Source organism: Lolium perenne, chromosome 1, assembly GCF_019359855.2.
Source record: "Lolium perenne isolate Kyuss_39 chromosome 1, Kyuss_2.0, whole genome shotgun sequence".
In the NCBI taxonomy this organism is placed as follows: Eukaryota; Viridiplantae; Streptophyta; class Magnoliopsida; order Poales; family Poaceae; genus Lolium; species Lolium perenne.
This window is the reverse complement of record NC_067244.2, coordinates 244,425,334-244,444,490: the sequence shown is the minus strand read 5'-3', so window position 1 is coordinate 244,444,490 and position 19,157 is coordinate 244,425,334.

Genomic DNA, 19,157 nt, shown 5'->3' with positions numbered 1-19,157 from the left:
CATAAAGAATGTTTATGAGACTCGGGCAACTCGGTACTCCAAAGTTCAGTGTGCCATCTTGTGCAGCTTAGAGGCAGAGCTCCAAAAGCGTTTTGAGCACCACGACCCCTGTGAGATGATGCGTGAGCTCAAACTTATCTTTGAAACTCATGCGGCCGTGGAGAGCTATGAGGCCTCGAAACAGTTCTTTAGCTGTATGATGGAAGAGGGCAGCTCCGTTAGTGAGCACATGTTCGCCATGTCCGGACATGCCAAGAAGCTCAGTGACATGGGGATGATGATCCCTAACCATCTGGGTATTCACCGTGTCCTTCAATCACTGCCACCAAGTTACAAGAACTTCGTGATGAACTACAACATGCAGAACATGAACAAAGATTTACCTGAACTCTTTTCCATGTTGAAATCTGCTGAAGTAGAGATTAAGAAGGAGAACCAAGTGTTGATGGTCAATAAGACCACCAGTTTCAAAAAGCAGGGCAAGCCTAACAATGGTAACTTCAAGAAGGGAGGCAAGAAAGTTGTAGCGCATCCTGAGAAGCCTAAGGCTGGTCCTAAACCTGAGACTGTGTGCTATTATTGCCAGGGGAAGGGGCACTGGAAGCGCAATTGCTCCAAATACTTGGCCGATCTGAAGAGCGGCCACGTCAAGAAGAAAGGTATATTTGATATACATGTTATTGATGTCTATCTTACTGGTTCTCGTAGTAGTGCCTGGGTATTTGATACTGGTTCGGTTGCTCACATTTGTAACTCGAAACAGGAACTGCGGAATAAACGAAGTCTAGCGAGGGACGAGGTGACGATGCGCGTTGGAAATGGATCCAAAGTTGATGTGATCGCCATCGGCACGCTCCCTCTACATCTACCTTCGGGATTAGTTTTAAACCTTAATAATTGTTATTTGGTACCTGCGTTGAGCATGAACATTATATCTGGATCTTGTTTAATGCAAGATGGTTATTCGTTTAAGTCTGAGAATAATGGTTGTTCGATTTATATGAGTAATGTCTTTTATGGCCATGCAACTGAGATGAATGGTTTATTCTTGTTAAATCTCGATAGTAGTGATACACATGTTCATAATATTGATGCTAAGCGAATTAAATTGAATGATAATTCTACTTATATGTGGCACTGTCGTCTTGGTCATATTGGAGTGAAGCGCATGAAGAAACTCCATTCCGATGGACTTCTTGAGTCACTTGACTTTGAGTCACTTGACAGATGCGAAGCATGTCTAATGGGAAAAATGACTAAGACTCCATTTTCTGGTACAATGGAGCGAGCTACAGACTTATTGGAAATCATACATACCGATGTGTGCGGACCAATGAGTGTAGCATCGCGCGGTGATTATCGTTATGTTCTAACCTTCACGGATGATCTGAGTAGATATGGATATATTTACTTTATGAAACATAAGTCCGAGACTTTTGAGAAGTTCAAGGAATTCCAAAGTGAAGTAGAAAATCAACATAACAAGAAGATTAAGTTTCTACGTTCTGATCGCGGAGGCGGATATCTGAGTTATGAGTTTGGCATGCATTTAAAGAAATGCGGAATACTTTCACAGTTGACACCGCCGGGAACACCACAGCGCAATGGTGTGTCCAAACGTCGTAATCGAACTCTCTTAGATATGGTTCGGTCTATGATGTCTCTTACCGATTTGCCATTATCGTTTTGGGGTTATGCATTAGAGACAGCCGCATTCACTTTAAATAGGGCACCATCTAAATCCGTTGAAACGGCACCGTATGAATTATGGTTTGGGAAGAAACCTAAGTTGTTGTTCCTTAAAGTTTGGGGTTGCGAAGCTTATGTAAAGAAGTTACAGCCTGACAAGCTAGAACCCAAAGCGGAGAAATGCGTCTTCATAGGATACCCTAAGGAAACAATTGGGTACACTTTCTATCACAGATCCGAAGGCAAAATCTTTGTTGCCAAGAACGGATCTTTTCTTGAGAAGGAGTTTCACACTAAAGAAGTGACTGGAAGGAAAGTAGAACTCGACGAGGTTAATGAACCTTCTCTCATAGATCAGAGTAGCGCAGTGCCGGAAGAAGTTCCTGCGCAGCCTGCACCGATAGGAGAGGAAGCGAATGATGATGATCATGAAACTTCGAACGACGAAGCTACTAAACCTCGCAGATCGACGAGGGAACGTACCACTCCTGATTGGTATGATCCCTGTCTAAATGTCATGATTGTGGACAACAATGATGAGGACCCTGCGACGTATGAAGAAGCAATGATGAGCCCAGATTCCAACAAATGGCAAGAAGCCATGAAATCCGAAATGGGATCCATGTATGATAACAAAGTATGGACTTTGGTAGACTTACCTGATAGCCGCAAGGCTGTCGAGAATAAATGGATCTTCAAAAGAAAAACAGATGCTGATGGTAATATTACTGTCTATAAAGCTCGACTTGTCGCGAAGGGGTTCCGACAAATTCAAGGAGTTGACTACGATGAGACTTTCTCACCTGTAGCGAAGCTAAAGTCTGTGAGGATTTTGTTAGCAATAGCTGCATTTTTCGATTATGAGATTTGGCAGATGGATGTCAAAACGGCGTTCCTTAATGGTGATATTGAGGAAGAGTTGTATATGGTACAACCCAAAGGTTTTGTCGATCCTAAAAATGCTGACAAGGTATGCAAACTTCAGCATTCCATTTATGGACTGAAGCAAGCATCCCGTAGTTGGAACCTACGCTTTGATAGAGTGATCAAAGACTTCGGTTTTATACGGACTCATGGTGAGGCCTGTATTTACAAGAAAGTGAGTGGGAGCTCTGTAGCGTTCCTGATATTATATGTAGATGACATATTATTGATTGGGAATGATATAGAACTATTAAGCAGCGTTAAAGGTTATTTGAATAAGTCTTTTTCAATGAAAGACCTTGGTGAAGCAGCGTACATTTTAGGCATCAAGATTTATAGAGATAGATCAAGACGCCTAATAGGCCTTTCACAAAGTACATACCTGGACAAGATTCTAAAGAAGTTTAGAATGGATGAAAGCAAGAAAGGGTTCTTACCTATGTTGCCAGGTAAGGTCTTGAGTAAGACTCAAGGTCCGGCTACGGCAGACGAAAGAGAGAGGATGAGCAAGATCCCCTATGCTTCGGCAGTAGGCTCTCTCATGTATGCCATGCTGTGTACTAGATCGGATATCGCACATGTTGTTAGTTTGACCAGCAGATATCAAAGTGATCCAGGAATGGAACACTGGACAGCGGTCAACAATATCCTGAAGTACTTGAAAAGGACTAAGGATATGTTTCTTTGTTATGGCGGTGACCAAGAGCTCGTTGTAACCAGTTACACCGATGCAAGTTGGAACACCGATCCTGATGACTCTAAGTCTCGATGGGTACGTGTTTATATTGAATGGTGCGGCAAAGATGGCTGGAGCAGTTCCAAGCAAAGGCACGGTGGCGAAATCTTCAACAGAATCTGAATATATAGCGGCTTCAGAGGCTTCATCGGAAGCGGTATGGATGAAGAGGTTCATTGTTGAGCTTGGTGTGGTTCCTAGTGCATTGGACCCGTTAGTCATTTATTGTGACAACACGGGTGCCAACGCCAATGCAAAGGAACCAAGGTCACACAAGAAGCTAAAGCATATCAAGCTGCGTTTTCATTCGATTCGCGAGTACATCGAAGATGGTGAAGTAGAGATTTGCAAAGTACACACAGATCTGAATGTTGAAGATCCGTTGACTAAAGCTCTCCCTAGGGCAAAGCATGACCAACACCAGAATGCTATGGGTGTTAGGTACCTTACAATGTAATCTAGATTATTGACTCTAGTGCAAGTGGGAGACTGTTGGAGATATGCCCAAGAGGCAATAATAAAGTGGTTATTATAATATCTTTGTGTTTATGATAAATGTTTGCATACCATGCTATAATTGTATTAACCGAAACATTGATACATGTGTGTTATGTAAACAACAAGGAGTCCCTAGTAAGCCTCTTGTATAACTAGCTTGTTGATTAATGGATGATCATGGTTTCGTGATCATGAACATTGGATGTTATTAATAACAAGGTTATGTCATTAGTTGAATGATATAATGGACACACACCCAAATGAGCGTAGCATAAGATCAAGTCATTAAGTTCAATTTGCTATAAGCTTTCAATACATAGTTGCCTTAGTCCTTCGACCATGAGATCATGTAAATCACTTACACTGGAAGGGTACTTTGATTACATCAAACGCCATTGCGTAAATGGGTGGTTATAAAGATGGGATTAAGTATTTGGAAAGTATGAGTTGAGGCATATGGATCAATAGTGGGATTTGTCCATCCTGATGACGGATAGATATACTCTGGGCCCTCTCGGTGGAATGTCATCTGATTAGCTTGCAAGCATATGAATGGTTCATAAGAGATGGCATACCGCGGTACGAGTAAAGAGTACTTGTCGGTAACGAGGTTGAACAAGGTATGGAGAAACCGATGATCGAACCTCGGACAAGTAAAATATCGCGTGACAAAGGGAATTGGCATCGTATGTAAATGGTTCAGTCGATCACTAAGTCATCGTTGAATATATGGGAGCCATTATGGATCTCCAGATCCCGCTATTGGTTATTGCTCGGAGAGGAGTCTCGACCATGTCTGCATAGTTCGCGAACCGTAGGGTGACGCACTTAAGGTTCGATGTCGCATAAGTAGATTCGGAATATGAGTTGGAGTCCGAAGTTTTTGTTCGGAGTCTCGGATGGGATCCAGGACATCACGAGGAGGTCCGGAATTGTCCGGAGAATAAGATTCATATATGGGAAGTCAATTTCCGGGGTTCGGGAAAAAGTCCGGTATTTTGACCGGAGCTTCTAGAAGGTTCTAGATGGCCACCAGTGGGCCCACCACCCCAGGAGAGGCCACATAGGCACCACATGGCATAGTGGGTCCTGCCCACCATGACATGTGGGCCCAGGCCGGCCCCCTGCAGCAACTCTTCTCCACCACCACCACCACGCCGTCGTGCTGCTAGGATTCCGTGGAGATCTACCACACCTCCGCTGCCCGCTGGAACGGGGAGAGGAAGGGGCTTCATCGACACCGTACGCGCGATCGAGTACGGAAGTGCTGCCAGATTGCAGCACCGGAACGATCGTCTACACCAACAACGAGATTAATCTCGTAGGCTTTGGAATCTTCGAGGGTTAGTCTCATCTCCATCTCGTTGTTCAGATCTCATAGATTAGATCTTGACTTTTCCATAGATTAGATCTTGGATTTATTCGTCTTCGCGGTAGGAAATTTTTTGTTTTCTATGCAACGAATCCTATCACATGGCCGCCCGTACTGGATGACCATACCATGTGTTGGTGGATTTGTCTCATCAAATACTTTAACCCTGATGACCCACAAGTATAGGGGGTGTATCGTAGTATCTTCGATAAGTAAGAATATCGATCCCAACGAGGAGCAGAAGGTGTTGACAAGCAGTTTCGATGAAGGATTCACTGTAAATGCTCACAGACAAGTATTCAGGGGGTTTTGATGTAACAGTTGAATAAAGTACGAGTAAGTAAAGTGCGAGAGTAATAATTGCAGTGAGTGGCCCAATCCTTTTTAGCACAAAGGACAAGCCGGTTTGTTTACTTATAATTACCAAACGTTCTCGAGGACACACGGGATTTTAGTCTAGTGCTTTCGCTACATACGGCTAAATAATCTTCATTGTTATGATAAGTGTTGTGTGGGTGAACCTACGCTAATGTACCGCCCTTCCTAGGACTAATACATACTTGTGATTATACCCCTTGCAAGCATCCGCAACTACAAGAAAGTAATTAAGAATAAATCTAACCACAGCCTTAAACTCTGAGATCCTGCGATCCCTCCTGCATCGATATACCAACGGGGGTTTAGGTTTCTGTCACTCCGGCAACCCCACAATTAGCAAACGAATACAAGATGCATTCCCCTAGGCCCATAAATGGTGAAGTGTCATGTAGTCGATGTTCACATGACACCACTAGAAGAATAACACCACAACTTAAATATCACACCATTGAATATTACTCAACCATAGTTCACTACTAACATTTAGACTTCACCCATGTCCTCAAGAACTAAACGAACTACTCACGAGACATCATATGGAACATGATCAGAGGTGATATGATGATGAATAACAATCTGAACATAAACTTGGTTCAACGGTTTCACTCAATAGCATCAACAACAAGTAGAGATCGATACCGGGAGAGTTTCCCCTATCAAACAATCAAGATCAAACCCAAATTGCTACGGCGGTGACGGTGTCCAGCGGGGGAGACGGCGGTGATGATGGTGGAGATGATGATGATGGTGATGGAGATGATGTCCAGCTCGATGACGGTGACGATGGCGTCGATTTCCCCCTCCCGGAGGGAATTTCCCCGGCGGATTCCTGCCCGCCGGAGAGCTCTTTTCTCTCTGGTGTTCTCCGCCCAGCAGAGGCGGCTGTAACTCTTCGTGAGGTACCCTCTGTGGCTTAGGTTTTCGGGACAAAGGATTTCGCGAAGAAAAGGAGGCGAAAGGGGTCGTGGGCCCCCCAAACCACATGGCGGCGCGGCCAGGGCATGGGCCGCGCCGCCCTAGGGTGTGGGCCCACCCTGGGTCCTCCTGGCCCCTCCTTCGGCTTCCTTCGTCATCTTGAAAAATAGGATTTTTGGTATAATTTCCTTCCAGTTGATCTTCCGAAATATTGCGTTCGACGGTGCTTTTTCCAGCGGAATCCGGCTCCGGTGCTTGATCCTCCAATAATGATGAAACATGCAAAATAGATGAAATAACATAAGTATTGTGTCCCAATATGAAATATATCAATGAATAACAGCAAATTATGATATAAAATAGTGATGCAAATTGGACGTATCAACTCCCCCCAAGCTTAGACTTCGCTTGTCCCCAAGCGAAACTGAACTCGATAGACAGGACCACATGTTTATGGAGTGAAGAGTCGATAAATAAAATACGGACAAGAAGCATCATATTCATTCACACAGGACATTATAGTAAACAACCTCTTATAACTCATCTTGAAACAGGTATAAGGTAATCACAAGTAAAGGTGCATAAGAAATCATAATTGGTGATGGCAAACTTCGTTCTTGGTCAGAGAACAATTAACAGATTATATTTATCTCATTGAGCAGCGCTCTCATGTTAAAGTTTATAAGGCACAACTTGCATACTCAATCATAATGGTCTTTTCATGATCATTGATAACTTGCAAAGCTATATTCATTCGGATAAAACTTGTACTAAACAAGGAAGAATAAAAGACATGATGAAGCAAATCACAATATAATGGTTTGATCACAACTACTTAAATGCTTGCTTGAGATGGAGGGAAATAGGTTTACTGACTCAACATAAAGTAAAAGACAGGCCCTTCGCAGAGGGAAGCAGGGATTAAATCATGTGCTAGAGCTTTTTCAGTTTTGCAATCATATAAAGAGAATAAAAGTAACATTTTGAGAGGTGTTTGTTGTTGTCAACGACTGGTAGCGGGTACTCTAACCCCCTTGCCAGACAACCTCCTAAGAGCGGCTCCCATATTATTTTCATTTTGTGTGGCACTCCTTCCAACCTTTCTTTCACAAACCATGGCTAACCGAATCCTCGGGTGCCTACCAACAATCTCATACCATGAAGGAGTGCCTTTTTACTTTAGCTTTATTATGATGATGACACTCCCCCCAACCTTTGCTTACACAAGCCATGGCTAACCGAATCCTTCGGGTGCCGTCCATCAATCACATACCATGGAGGAGTGTCTATTTAGTTTAATTAATTTGGGACTGGGAATCCCACTGCCAGCTATTTTTGCAAAATTATTGGATAAGCGGATGAAGCCACTAGTCCATTGGTGAAAGTTGCCCAACAAGATTGAAAGATAAAACACCACATACTTCCTCATGAGCTATGAAACATTGACACAAATAAGAGATACTAAGTTTTGAATTGTTTAAAGGTAGCACATGAAGTATTTACTTGGAATGGCAGAAAATACCATGTAGTAGGTAGGTATGGTGGACACAAATGACATAGGTTTGGGTTAAGGTTTGGATGCACGAGAAGTATTCCCTCTCAGTACAGGTCTTTGGCTAGCAAGGTTAATTAGCAAGCATAAGAGTCGAGGGAAACAAACAAATATACATATGATAGAAACAATCATGCATCTTCCTTGTAAGCACAAACAATCTTAACTTCAGAATAGTAAGCTATGAGCTAACAAGAAAGACAATGAAACATCTACATGTATTTCTCTTTCCTACTTAAACCTCAAAGTGTTGTTGCTATTGACCAATGCTAAGTTTGCCAAAACCAAATAGATTTATTCAATGCTCCCAAAGTGATACCAATACTAACAACAAGGTAAATCATATAGTAGAGATTGCAAACTAAAATAAGATGTGCAATATGTAAATGATAAGACTTCTCATTAATATTCCATAACGATAACTCACACCAAGGGATACATAGATAACCAACTAAAGAGAGATACTTCCAACTGCAACCCATCTTATATGATAACTTCCCAACTCATGATATGACACTACTTGATAAATAAAAGTAAAAGGTAGTGATAATGTGATACCGCGGCACTCCCCCAAGCTTGGAACAAACCAAGGGGATGCCAATACCGATGATGAATTACTCCTGCGGCGATGGTGGTGATGAACTCCTCCCGCGCTTCTTAATAAGCTCCTTCATCTTCAGTTTCTCAGCTTGACAATTCTGCACTAAGATTCGGAGAGATTCATTGTTATCTGAAGTTGGCGATGACGACCTTGTGATGCGAATCGAGTGGTATTCAATCATTCTTCGGAGACGGCAATTCTCCTCCTGGAGTATCTCCACTTCTCTTCTTAGAGCCCGATATTGATCACAAAACTCATCGGTAATCCGTAGCACTTCTTCCATCATAGGGAAGGAGTCGAGGCTAAGAGCGGGTGGTATAGGTCCCTGCAGGTTATGAGAAAAAGAACGTCGAGTGTCAACAGATCCCACCAAGATTTGCTTGCTCCCTCCGGCTTGCTGCTCTTGTCTTGATGGCACCTCCTTCACTTCTTCCTCCGAAAGCCCCTTGCCCTTGTTGTTGGAGGCCATGGTGTTTCTAGACCGAAAACAGATCCTGGCAGAAACAGCTCGAAACAAAACACGTCAAGAAAACGATATACGGACCTCCAGTGGTCCGGGGGATTATATAGCAAAAATTTTCACAAAAAACGGAAAGTACCAGATCGAACCAGAGTCGGAAAGGGGCGACGGGGCGGCCAAACCATAGGGCGGCGCGGGCCCTGGTCAGGCCGCGCCGGCCTATGGTGCCACGCCCTCGTGCGTCCTTTCCACTCCGTTTCGAACTCGTAATTTTTCATATTTTCCAAAAACAGCGAATATATTGTTCGGAAAGTAAATTGCGTACTTTTCATTACCAGTACTGTTACCTATTCAAAGTCGAGTTCGCGGATCGTCAATTTGCCCTTTGATGAAAGCTTCCGGTGTTTCCACTTGAATAATATCAACATCAACATTATAGGAATCACCTGAGATATAATGCTTGAGTCTTTGTCCATTCACCACTTGCGTAGCATTGCCTTGGAGAGAGCTAATTTTGATTGCTCCTGAACGATACACCTCCTCGACAACATATGGTCCTTCCCATTTCGAGAGTAATTTCCCTGCAAAGAATCTGAGACGAGACCGATACAATAGGACTTTATCCCCAATATTAAATTCTCTTTTGATAATCCTTCTATCATGCTATTTTTTAACTTTCTCTTTAAAGAGTTTAGCATTTTCATAAGCTTCATTTCTCCATTCATCTAGAGAACTCAATTGCAACAACCTCTTATCACCGGCAAGTTTAGGATCTTTATTTAGTTCTCTAACAGCCCAATAAGCTTTGTGCTCTAGTTCTAAAGGTAAATGACAAGCTTTCCCATAAACCATTTTATAAGGTGACATTCCCATGGGATTTTTATAAGCAGTTCTATAAGCCCATAGTGCATCCTTCAGTTTACTAGCCCAATTCTTTCTAGTTTTATTAACAGTCTTTCCCAAAATAGATTTAATCTCTCTATTTGATAATTCTACTTGACCACTAGTTTGAGGATGATAAGCGGAAGCAATTCTATGATTAATACCATACTTAGCAAGAGTTTTTCTAAAACCTCCATGAATAAAATGAGAACCTCCATCAGTCATAATATATCTAGGTACTCCAAATCTAGGAAAAATAATGTCTAAAAGCATTCTTAAAGAGGTCTCACCATCAGCACTTTTTGTAGGTATGGCTTCCACCCATTTAGTAACATAATCAACAGCAACAAGTATGTGAGTGTTACCTTCTAAAGAGGGAAAAGGTCCCATGAAGTCAAATCCCCAACAATCAAACGGTTCAATAACAAGAGTATAATTCATAGGCATTTCATTACGTCTGGAGATATTACCAACCCTTTGGCATTCATCACAAGATAAAATAAACTTTCTCGCATCCTTGAAGATAGTTGGCCAATAAAAACCTGATTGTAGGACCTTTTGCGCGGTTCTTTCTCCGGCGTGATGTCCTCCATAAGCACTACCATGACATTTACTCAATATCTCCTGTTGTTCATATTCGGGAACACATCTTCGCATAATACCATCCACTCCTTCTTTATATAAGTGTGGGTCATCCCAGAAATAATGCCTCAAATCATAAAATAATTTCCTCCTTTGCTGAGCTGAAAAGGTTGGAGGCAAGTACTTGGAAACAATAAAGTTAGCATAATCAGCATACCAAGGACTGTCTCGCGAGTTCACCTTTATTACAGCCAATTGTTCATTTGGAAAACTATCATTAACAGGAATAGGATCATAAGCAATGTTTTCCAATCTAGACAAATTATCAGCAACAGGATTATCAGCACCTTTCCTATCTACAATATGTAAATCAAAATCTTTCAAAAGAAGTACCCATCTAATAAGCCTCGGCTTAGCATCTTTCTTTGTCATTAGGTATCTAATTGCAGCATGATCAGTATGAATAGTAACTTTTGAATCAACAATATAAGATCTAAATTTATCACAAGCAAAGACTACAGCTAATAATTCTTTTTCAGTTGTAGCATAATTTCTTTGAGCAGCATCAAGAGTTTTACTAGCATAATGAATAACATTCAGCTTTTTATCTACTCGCTGTCCAAGAACAATACTTACAAAGAAAATCACTAGCATCACACATAATCTCAAAGGGTAAGTTCCAATCAGGAGGTTCAACTATAGGAGCAGTTGTTAAGGCTTTCTTAAGAGTTTCAAAAGCTTCCTTACAATCATCATCAAAAACAAATGGTACATCTTTTTGAAGAAGATTAGTAAGAGGCTTTGAAATCTTGGAGAAATCTTTAATAAATCTCCTATAAAACCCAGCATGACCAAGAACACTACGAATACCTTTAACGTCCCTCGGATAGGGCATCTTCTCAATTGCTTCAACTTTAGCTCTATCAACTTCAATACCTCTCTCAGAAATTTTATGTCCCAATACAATTCCTTCATTAACCATAAAGTGGCATTTCTCCCAATTAAGAACAAGGTTAGTTTCTTCACATCTCTGCAAAACTTTATCAAGGTTTCGCAAGCAACTGTCAAAAGAATTCCCATAGACGGAAAAATCATCCATGAATACCTCTACAATACTTTCACAAAAACCATGAAAAATAGCAGACATGCATCTTTGAAAAGTAGCAGGAGCATTACATAAACCAAAAGGCATGCGTCTATAAGCATAAGTTCCATAAGGACAAGTAAAAGTGGTTTTCTCTTGATCTTTAGCTTTAACAAGAATTTGTGAAAACCCATAATAACCATCAAGAAAGCAAAAATGAGTATTTTTAGACAATCTTTCTAGCATTTGATCAATAAATGGTAAAGGGTAATGATCTTTCTTAGTAACTTTATTAACTTTTCGAAAATCAATGCACATTCTATACCCTACAACTACTCTTTGAGGGATGAGCTCATCATTATCATTAGGCACAACAGTCATTCCTCCTTTCTTGGGAACGCAATGCACAGGACTAACCCATCTACTATCAGCAATAGGATATATAATACCAGCTTCAAGAAGTCATAATACCTCATTCCTTACCACTTCCTTCATCTTCGGAATTAGACGACGCTGATGTTCAACAAATGTGCTTTGCATCATCTTCCATATTAATAGCATGTTGGCAAATAGAAGGAGAAATCCCTTTCAAATCATCAAGAGTGTAGCCAATAGCTCCTCGGTGCTTCTTCAATATTTCCAATAACCTTTCTTCCTCAATCTCTGAAAGCTTAGAACTAATAATAACAGGATATATTTTCTTATCATCAATATGAGCATATTTAAGATTATCAGGCAAAGGCTTTAAATCAAAAATAGGATCTTCCTTTGGTGGAGGTGTTGTACCCAGATCTTCCACCAGTAAATCATGCTTCAGAATAGGTTGGCGAAGAAAAATTTCCTCAAGCTCATCTCTTTCTTTCCTAAAAACTTCACTCTCGCTATCCTCCAAATGTTGCTGCAAAGGATTGTTAGGAACAAGAACGATAGATGCACACTGTTCCATTTTAAAATCATTACTAGGCAAATCAGCTTTATAAGGAGTTTTAGTAAATTTAGAGAAGTTAAACTCATAAGATTCACCAAAGAAATTTAGTCAAAATTTTCTCTTTCTTGCAATCTATAATAGCTCCACAAGTATTTAGAAAAGGTCTACCAAAAATAATAGGACAATAATCACTAGCAGTAACCAAGTACCAAAAAGTCGCCAGGATATTTAATCTTACCGCATAAAACTTCCACATCTCGAACAATACCAATTGGAGAAATAGTTTCTCTATTAGCCAGCTGAATAACCACATCAATATCTTCAAGTTCACAAGAATCAATTTCGTGCATAATCTCCGTGTAAAGCTCATACGGAATAGCACTAACACTTGCACCAATATCACATAATCCATAATAGCAATGATCACCAATTCTAACAGATAGCATAGGAACATTAGCTTGTTTGGGTTTATTAGGATGTGAAACAATATTAGAAGCATCTTCACAGAAAATAATATGACCATCCTCCACATTTTTAGTCACAAGATCTTTAATTATTGCAACAAAGAAGTTCAACTTTTATTTGTTCTTCGTGTTCTACAGGTTTCTTTTCACTTTTATGAACTGCACTATTTATAACAGAGTACTCCTTCATTTTAGCAGTGGAAAGGAGTTTTTTCAATATAAGCTTCAGGAATAATATGATCATAGCTTTCAACTACAACACATTTATTAATAGATGAATCAATTTTATCTTTATAAGGTTCATGATACTTATCAAAATTCTTCTTTGGCAATTCATAATGAGAGGCAAAAGCTTTATAAAGATTCTGACAACTTGAGAATCAAGACCATATATAGCACTCATATTACGAAATTTATCAAGATCCATAAAAGCGTCAATGCATTTATAATCATAAATGATACCCGAGTCTCTATCCTTGTCGTCCTCCCACCCGTCAGGACTTTCTTGGATCCGCTCAAGAAGGTCCCTTTTAAACTCTTCTTTGTTGCGTGTAAATGATCCAGAACAAGAAGTATCCAAAGCAAGGTCTTGTCTTGAAAAGAAAGTCTTGCATAGAAATTATCAATAATAACATTACCAGGAAGCTCATGAATGGGGCAGTTGAGCATTAAAGACTTCAATCTCCCCCAAGCTTGGGCAATACTCTCTCCATCATGAGGCCAAAAATTATATATGCGATTCCGATCCTTGTGAATTTCACTTGGAGGATAGAACTTAGAATAAAACCGGGGCACAATATCATTCCATTCAAGAGAATCCCCATTATCCAAGAATTTATACCAATGCGCCGCTTTACCAGACAGCGATAAAGAGAATAGTTTCTTCCTCACTTCATCCATAGCAATACCTGCACATTTGAATAACCCGCATAATTCATGCAAAAACAAGAATGATCACCAGGATGGACAGTTCCATCCCCTTCATAGCGGTTATCCATAACACGTTCAATAATTTTCATAGGTATTTTATATGGTATCACTTCCTCACCTGGCGCCTCATCCACTACCGTTGCAGTAGTAGTAGATTTCCCAAATAAAAATTGAAGAGAAGATCTCTCCATAATGACTTATAGCAAGAAAGTAAATAAAATCAGCACAACAAGAAAGGTTTTCCTTACCAATTCCACTTACCAATAGCGCTTCACTCACTCCGGCAACGGCGCCTTTAAAATAGTCTTGATGACCCACAAGTATAGGGGGTGTATCGTAGTATCTTCGATAAGTAAGAATGTCGATCCCAACGAGGAGCGAAGGTGTTGACAAGCAGTTTCGATGAAGGATTCACCGTAAATGCTCACGTACAAGTATTCGTGGGGTTTTGATGTAACAGTTGAATAAAGTACGAGTAAGTAAAGTGCGAGAGTAATAATTGCAGCGAGTGGCCCAATCCTTTTTAGCACAAAGGACAAGCCGGTTTGTTTACTTATAATTACCAAACGTTCTCGGGGACACACGGGATTTTAGTCTAGTGCTTTTGCTACATACGGCTAAATAATCTTCATTGTTATGATAAGTGTTGTGTGGGTGAACCTACGCTAATGTACCGCCCTTCCTAGGACTAATACATACTTGTGATTATACCCCTTGCAAGCATCCGCAACTACAAGAAAGTAATTAAGAATAAATCTAACCACAGCCTTAAACTCTGAGATCCTGCGATCCCTCCTGCATCGGTATACCAACGGGGGTTTAGGTTTCTGTCACTCCGGCAACCCCGCAATTAGCAAACGAATACAAGATGCATTCCCCTAGGCCCATAAATGGTGAAGTGTCATGTAGTCGACGTTCACATGACACCACTAGAAGAATAACACCACAACTTAAATATCACACCATTGAATATTACTCAACCATAGTTCACTACTAACATTTAGACTTCACCCATGTCCTCAAGAACTAAACGAACTACTCACGAGACATCATATGGAACATGATCAGAGGTGATATGATGATGAATAACAATCTGAACATAAACTTGGTTCAACGGTTTCACTCAATAGCATCAACAACAAGTAGAGATCGATACCGGGAGAGTTTCCCCTATCAAACAATCAAGATCAAACCCAAATTGCTACGGCGGTGATGGTGTCCAGTGGTGGAGAAGGCGGTGATGATGGTGGAGATGATGATGATGGTGATGGAGATGATGTCCAGCTCGATGACGGTGACGATGGCGTCGATTTCCCCCTCCCGGAGGGAATTTCCCCGGCGGATTCCTGCCCGCCGGAGAGCTCTTTTCTCTCTGGTGTTCTCCGCCCCGCAGAGGCGGCTGTAACTCTTTGCGAGGTACCCTCTGTGGCTTAGGTTTTCGGGACGAAGGATTTCGCGAAGAAAAGGAGGCGAAAGGGGTCGTGGGCCCCCCAAACCACATGGCGGCGCGGCCAGGGCATGGGCCGCGCTGCCCTAGGGTGTGGGCCCACCCTGGGTCCTCCTGGCCCCTCCTTCTGGCTTCCTTCGTCATCTTGAAAAATAGGATTTTTGGTATAATTTCCTTCCACATTTGATCTTCCGAAATATTGCGTTCTGACGGTGCTTTTTCCAGCAGAATCCTGGCTCCGGTGCTTGATCCTCCAATAATGATGAAACATGCAAAATAGATGAAATAACATAAGTATTGTGTCCCAATATGAAATATATCAATGAATAACAACAAATTATGATATAAAATAGTGATGCAAATTGGACGTATCAAACCCGATGCAATCAGATCAAAGATCTGAGACTCAGAGACATACAAAAACCACAAAAACTCGCCTCTGAAAGGGATCTAGAGGGGAAACTTGTAGAGGGAATCCATTGTTTGCTGCTTGGGTCTTGAAGGCCTTGGCATCGATCTCCATCATAGTCACCAACACCTTCACCATCTTCATCAATCTAGCTTGTTGCAATTCCAAACCCTAGTGTGGATTTGCATTTGTATTCATTTGATCTCTCATACTCCATTTGTATAACCATGATGATGTTATTTGTCTCCATGTGTGACAAGTTCAATTTGTTCCTGGAAAGATGGAGGAACTCTAGAAATATCATAAAATGAAATATGATTCGTGTTGTCTTTATTAGTATGTAGTTCAGTTTGTTCCTGGTGATCTTCTTCAATGGATGTTATGTGTTGTCAACCACATAATATTTGCCTTCGGGGCATTGGAGGAAACCATTGTTGTATGTAGCTGGAGGAATGTGTGTGTTAACTAAGTGAAAACATCCGCCTCCACCAACTATGTATTAACGAGGAGAACAAGATCCAAGAGTTGATATCCATTACTAGGCCATAGGGTGACCCTAAATGACTAGAGTACTACAATTGTTGGCTTGGAGGCTAGTGGTGCTTATTGATGTCTACGCACGCTTCTATTCCTGTCAGTGTTGGGCCTCCAAGAGCAGAGGTTTGTAGAACAGCAGCAAGTTTCCCTTAAGTGGATCACCCAAGGTTTGTCGAACTCAGGGAGGAAGAGGTCAAAGATATCCCTCTCAAGCAACCCTGCAATCACGATACAAGAAGTCTCTTGTGTCCCCAACACACCCAATACACTTGTCAGATGTATAGGTGCACTAGTTTGGCGAAGAGATAGTAAAACACAGGTGGTATAGATGATGGTAATATTACAGGAAGTAAAGATGTTGTAAAACAGTAAACAAGCGGTGCCAGAAAATAGCTTGCTGGCGTGGGAAGCAATTCTCTGTGGTGTAACTTTCTATTCGGAAACAAGGCCTAGGGATCATACTTTCACTAGTGGACACTCTCAACATTGCAATCATAATGGAATATAAATAAGCACTTCACTATGCGATTCTGAATTACTCTTTGGCAAGATAACGAACACTAATTCATCATGTAGGCAAACCTTAAAGATTTATTCCCAAGTACTAATAAACACCCCACGCTGTCACTGTGAGCATTCATAGGAGGTACTAACACACCACAATTTCATAGAGACATCCGACTCAAATCATAACTCAGTGAATAAGTACTCTGTGAAATATAGCCTAAGAGACCCACACGGTGCACACACTGTCACCTTTACACACGTGGGACAAGGAGTCTCCGGAGATCACATAAGTAAAATCCACTTGAATAGCATAACGACATCTAGATTACAAAGCTCATCATATGGATCTCAATCATGTAAGGCAGCTCATGAGATCATTGTATTGAAGTACATGGGAGAGAGAGATGAACCACATAGCTACCGGTACAGCCCTTAGCCTCGAGGGAAAACTACTCCCTCCTCATCATGGGAGACAGCAGCAGCGATGAAGATGGCGGTGGTGTCGATGGAGATGCCTTCCGGGGGCACTTCCCCGTCCCGGCGGCGTGCCGGAACAGAGACTTCTGTCCCCCAGATCTTGGCTTCGCGATGGCGGCGGCTGCGTAACTTTTCTCGTCCCATGGCTTATTCCTTTAGGGTTTTCGCGACGGAGTCCTTAAGTAGGCGGAAGGGCAGCCTCGGAGGGGGTCTGGGGCAGCCAGACAACAGGGGGCGCCCCCCCCTTGGGCCGCGCCGCCACCATGTGTGGTGGCCCTGGGCCTCTCCTCTGGCCCCTCTCCGGTGTTCTGGAAGCTTCGTGGAATTATAAGATATTGGGCGTTGATTTTGTCCAATTCCGAGAATATTTCCTTACTAGGATTTCTGAAACCAAAAACAGCAGAAAACAGGAACTGGCACTTCGGCATCTCGTCAATAGGTTAGTTCCAGAAAATGCATAAATATGACAGAAAGTGTGCATAAAACATGTAGGTATTGTCATAAAAGTAGCATGAAACATAAGAAATTATAGATACGTTTGGGACGTATCAATCATCCCCAAGCTTAGTTCCTACTCGCCCTCGAGTAGGCAAACGATAACAAAGATAATTTCTTAAGTGACATGCTATCATAATCTTAATCATACTATTGTAAAGCATATGAGATGAATGAAGTGATTCAAAGCAATGGTAAAGACAATGAGTAAACAACTGAACCATATAACAAAGACTTTTCATGAATAGTACTTTCAAGACAAGCATCAATAAGTCTTGCATAAGAGTTAACTCATAAAGCAATAGATTCAAAGTAGAAGGCATTGAAGCAACACAAAGGATGATTAAGTTTCAGCAATTGCTTTCAACTTGTAACATGTATATCTCGTGGATAGTTGTCAACATAAAGCAATATAACAAGTGCAATAGGTAAACATGTAAGAATCAATGCACACAGTTGACACAAGTGTTTGCTTCTAAGATAGAAAGAAGTAGGTGAACTGACTCAACATAAAGTAAAAGAATGGCCCTTCGCAGAGGGAAGCAGGGATTAAATCATGTGCTAGAGCTTTTCAAGTTTTGAAATCATATAGAGAGCATAAAAGTAAAGTTTTGAGAGGTGTTTGTTGTTGTCAACGAATGGTAATGGGTACTCTAACTACCTTATCGACCAGACTTTCAAGAGCGGCTCCCATGAAGGACGTTATCTCTACCAGCAAGGTAGATCATCCCTCTTCTCTTTTGTTTACACATGTATTTTAGTTTCATTATTTATGGATGACACTCCTCCCAACCTTTTTGCTTACACAAGCCATGGCTAACCGAATCCTCGGGTGCCTTCCAACATTCACATAACATGAAGGAGTGTCTATTTGCAAAATTAAGTTGCTTACTGATAGATCAGGGAAAAGCATGTGAAGAGAATTATTAATGCAAGTTAATTAATTGGGGCTGGGAACCCCATTGCCAGCTCTTTTTGCAAAATTATTGGATAAGCGGATGAAGCCACTAGTCCATTGTGAAAGTCTGTCAAAAGTAAATGACAAGATTGAAAGATAAAACACCACATACTTCCTCATGAGCTATAAAACATTGACACAAATAAGAGATAATAGCTTTTGAATTATTTAAAGGTAGCACATGAAGTATTTACTTGGAATGGCAGAAAATACCATGTAGTAGGTAGGTATGGTGGACACAAATGGCATAGTTTTTGGCTCAAGGATTTGGATGCACGAGAAGAATTCCCTCTCAGTACAAGGCTTAGGCTAGCAAGGTTGTTTGAAGCAAA